Source organism: Momordica charantia (genome assembly GCF_013281855.1).
Source record: "Momordica charantia cultivar OHB3-1 chromosome 7 unlocalized genomic scaffold, Mcharantia_2.0 BLBB01000007.1, whole genome shotgun sequence".
In the NCBI taxonomy this organism is placed as follows: domain Eukaryota; kingdom Viridiplantae; phylum Streptophyta; class Magnoliopsida; order Cucurbitales; family Cucurbitaceae; genus Momordica; species Momordica charantia.
Window position 1 is genome coordinate 1667724 of NW_028275165.1, and position 5317 is coordinate 1673040.

Below are 5317 nucleotides of genomic sequence, written 5' to 3' on the forward strand. Positions count from 1 at the left end.
GGATGAGATCAGGACAGAGTCTCTGCCAGTGATAAACTTCTTGTGCCCCTTCAAGGCTAGTTTTATTGGGGAAAAGGTCCGTGAAACTGCCCTGACAGCATATAAGGCGAGCTCGGCTCGGATGCTGGAGTCGACCCAGACCTCTTTCCTTGCGAAGCCCAATGACTACGTACAATGTTTGATTGACGATCTAGCTCGGGTCCACGTCACGACCTATCACACCAGAGCCATCGTCAGTCAGGAGTTGACTGCTAGGAAGACCAGCTTCACTTGCGAGCGCGATGCCATCAATGAGGCTGAAGAGCTCAAAGCTGAGCTGGTGAAGGTCTACAAGGAGGTGGACGAGCTGAACAAGACCGTCACTTTCCAAGAGAATCACCTGATGAAGCTCAGGTCGACATCCGAACCATGGAGGCTCGGGCGAAGGCAACTAAGAAGCGCGTTGACACGGAGGTGGCCAAGAGTGCTTCTGAAAGGGCTGATTTTGAGGCAAAGTTGAAGAACTTTGACTTCTTGGAATCAGCCATGAAAAAGCTTCCTGATTTCGAGACCTAATGCCAGACTTGGCTGACAACGGCTTCGACATCGTGATAGCTGAAATGAAGAAGCTTTCCCTTACGCTTGACTTCGCCCCTGCATATGCAACCTTCAAGGCGATTATGGAAGAGGATGAAGAGGGGGAAGCTGAAGCTAAGAACCCTACTGTAAAGGGTAACGAAAGGGACGTTAATGCCTGAGCCGAGGTCTGCTATTATTCCTACTGCTTTTCCTTTTATCTTAAAATTCTGTAACGGGTCGGAGCGTATGTGCTTCGACCCAATCATGTAATGCCTTCTTATTAAATCATTTCTTTTTCATGAATTTTTACTTCTCTTGGCCGATAATCTCAACTTGTCCCTTCATCGTTTATGCTAACCTGTTAATTAACTAGCGCGTGTAAGGAATCCTTAATAACACACTAAGGCATGAGGTGGGCATGATCTGAGCTAAGCGATGAATGACTCACTACCAGCTCTGACATCTTACCTCGGCCCCATATAAGTTTAGCTCAGCAAATCGAGGTAGACTTAGATTTAACAACTGCGTTTATTAATAATGTATACAACCTAGCTTAAGATTACTTTACACTTATTGATAATAAACATGTAAATGGTCAGCATTCCAAGGGTGAGATAGCTTGTTGTCGTTTAGGTCGGCAATGGTGTACGTTCCGGGCCGAACTATCTCACGGACTCTGTAGGGGCCCTCCTAGTTTGGCTTGAGTGCTCCGACATGAGTCAGCACTTTCTTCAAGACAAGGTTTCCTAGTTTGAACGCTCGACGCTTCACTCTTCATTGGAATACCGCACCATACAGTTTTGGTACTCGACTCGGCGAAGCTGCGACTCGGCACGCTTTTCCTCAAGAAGGTCGAGGTTGAGCAAGAGTGCTTTAACGCTAGCTTGCTGATTTAAGTGCTCAACCCTGAAGGTTGGTTAACCACCTCCACTGGTACAACCGCTTCCAAGTCAAACACAAGGCTGAAGGGGGTTTCGCCTGTTGACCCCCGTGCGGTAGTTTAATAAGACCAGAGCACATCGGGAAGGTCTTCAGCCCAGCGGACCTTCAGGGCCTCCAGGTTTGTCTTCAGGCCGTGCTTGACAATCTTGTTGATGGCTTCAACTTGCCCGTTAGCTTGAGGATGAGCTGGTGATGAGTTGAAATGTTTGATGTCGAGCTCTTCACAAAACTTATTGAACTGGGCTTTGTCGAATTGCTTCTCATTGTCTGTTATTAATGTGTAAGGGATGCCAAATTGACAAACAATTCTTCCAAACGAAGTTGGTGATGTTCTACTAGGTAATCTTCGCTAGTGGCTCAGCTTCCACCCGCTTGGTAAAGCAGTCCGTTGCATCTATCGCATGGGTGGCCTGACCCTTCCCGGTAGAGAATGCACTGATCAGGTCGAGACCCCACTGAGCGAATGGTCAAGGACTGTAAATGGGCGTGAGGAGCTCCGGAGGTCGGTACAGAATGGTGGCGAAGCGCTGACACTTGTCGCACCTCTTCACGAACTGTTTGGCATCCGAGTCCAGGCTCGTCCAATAATAGCCCTGCCTGATAATTTTGGAAGCCATGGACTGAGCACCAGAGTGGTTGCCACAGACACCTTCATGAACCTCTCTCATGACATAGTTGGCTTCGTCTGGGTCGAGGCATCTCAAAAGGGGTAAAGAGAAGCCTCTCTTATACAACTTGCCTTCCTGGATGACATAGTGCGCTGCTCAGCGTGCCAGCTTTCAGGCTTCGGCGCGGTCATCGGGAAGCTTCCCACTCATGTAATCCTTGATGGGATCCATCAAAGTTGGTGACGTTGGTTGAACATCCATTACTCGGCTTGATCAATTGATGGCTCATTCAGGACTTCAACTGGGACTGCTCGAGGCAGCTCGGTCTTATATACCGAAGAGGGCCTGGCGAGGGCGTCGGCATTTGAGTTTTCTGATCTCGAGACTTGACGAATCACGTACTCCCTGAACTGGCTCAAACGTTCTCTCGCCTTGCTGAGGTAGCGCTCAATGCAGCTATCTTTACTTGGTATTTTCCTCATTGATCTGGTTCACGGTAAGCTGCGAATCACTGAGGATGAGTAGATGGTTCACCTGTAGAGAGAATAAAAATAGCATTTTGGAATCTTCTACTACTTGGAAGTTGGTTACGAAAACCAACCTTAAAGCAAGTTTCCCCTTTATCGTGGATGGGAAGATTTCAGTTTCAGGAGAGGTTTCAAGGTCATATAAGTGAGGGGAAGTTTCTACGTCGACCAACACATTGGAGACAACACAAGTTGTTTCGGTACTACCAATGCCGATGGTGGAGGTGAGCCTGTTGTCCACGGAAGGTTACTGCGATATTCCATTCTCCTACACTCAACGCGATGTTCTTTCTGATGGGAAACAAGATTTTCGTGAATTTGACGATGGCATTTACACTGGCATCAACTGCTACAACTTTAGGTACGAGAGTAAAGAAACCCCACTTTAAAATGAAAAAAAAGGCTAAATATAGTAATATGTTGTACTTTTATTGCATGTCTATATTAATAATATATTGTACTATTTCCAGTTTAAAAGAATAAAAAGTAGCACGACTAGAAATATGGTGAAGTCTATAGTTCACATCAAACACTCCAATCCATCACCTTTGTGGAGCCTTATGGCGATTAGATGTGAAACCATGTGTAATGTTGTCTACTATTTCTATAACATATATATACAATGGAAGATCTTACTCAATATATCATTATACATTGACTATCTTACTCCTAAGTACCCTAACGATGACTATTTGGGATTATAGTACACTTGAAAACTCTCACTCACTAAACCTACAGATTCATACGTACTCCTTTTCACACGTTGCCTATAACTGTAGCAAAAATTGCTTACCACAAATGTACGGGTCAAGTTTTAATGTAGATGGTAAGTGAATACCGATATCGTCCTCTGGATTGGGTTTCTAGCTCACTCAAGTACCACATATACCATTACTCAATTTTATTTAGAGAATCGAATCTGAATGAAATAATAGAATCAAAGAAAATAAACATGCACTAAAATAAAGATAAAAACAATAAGGAGAAAGATCCTAGAGAATTGATTTCACCTATTGAATCTGTGAATGAATTAATCAATTACTCAAGATTGAACGAATTATTAATTCTATAGGCCAAGAACTCTAAAATCTCATCTGTCTCTCCCAAGCGTAAGCTAATTCTCCTTACCAATTAATATCTCTATCTTGTTTCTATAACAAGTAAAGGCTTTATTGAATAAGTCTGTTAACGACCTTTAAAGGACTTCTAAATCTCTCAATCTTAAAACCCCTTTAGTTATGCAGCCCTCTTCCAAGCATAAGATTTCAAGTCTAAAATCAATCAATCTATGGCCAGTAGATTACAGGAATTAAACATAGATAAACATAAATAGAACATTCATAAAAAATTCAATCAAGGGAACTAAATAGTCAATCCATAAAATTCAATGGCTACACCAATCCCTAAGATAAGAGGTTATCTACTCATATTCAATGTTAAACAATAAAATCACAATGAGAACTTCATAACAAAACTAGAAAAATCAAGGGAAAGGAGAAGAAATTAAGTTCGACGTGTCAATCGTCCGTCCCCAAAGCAACCTCCACGATCCCGAGCCTTGAGAAAGTCTCTTTTCTAAGCTCTCCTATCGTCTCCTTGCCCTCCAAATTGGCCAAAAAGCCAAAGTGCCAAAAAAAACTCTCCAAAATTCCTTCATCTCGGCGGCTACAAAACCCTATTTTATAAAAAATACGACGCTATATACATAGGGTCATGGCACTACACTATTCAAAAAACGTGAAATTTAAACTTCGTAGCCCCATTGTGTTATCTCCTCGAGTTTTTGGCTTCAAATCTTGTTCTTATTCCATCTTCGTCACTTTGATTCCGATTTTTCTCTCATTTTGATCCAAATATGTCTCCTTTCCTCTGGATACTTTGTTCTTGCAAAATATATCTTATGTGTTTAAATTTGTCATGAAGAAACGAAAACTAACAAATAATTTTAATATAAATCTCATGAAATGTAGCTCACAAAGTGTGCCATATCAAAAACCACTCAAGTATGTTTTCTTTGGATGCTGTACAAAATAAAACCTTAACAAAATGTCTATATTTATAAGAAGTCAAATATCATAATTTTTATAAAGAACGTAATAGCCTACTCTTTGTAGGTATTCGTAGTAGTATTGAAGATCTTTCACTTCATAGAGCACAGGTCTCTTGTTTTGGCTCTATTATCCCAACATTACATTCCCTCTTTCCTTTCATTTGTATAAGTTAAAAAATGAGTGGATTATTTCTAACTCCTTCTTTATATAATCATAGATAACTATGTGTTATCGAGTAAAAACGAAATACCACGTGTCAAAAAGTCAATTAGCCACATGGCCTAAGTCAGAAAGCTAACCCGGCATGGTCGAGCACATTGGAAAAGATTCGAGTGGACGCAAATCTAGTCGAGCACTCTTGAACGCCCCCATACAAAGGACAACCAGTGAGCATAAAATTATAATTGATTTACCTCGATGTACCGCATACAAGATAAATCAATTATGAGACATAATTTTTTTTATGCAAAATTGTTAGTATATTTTTTTGAATGTTAAAGGTCAATGTATCAGTCGAGCCTTTATTAAATAACCTCTAATTAAATTGACCAACAATTCTGAAGAACGACTTCAAATTCTAAATGATAAAAATGTAAAAAAGGCCATCACTGAACAGTTCTATCTAGCTCGA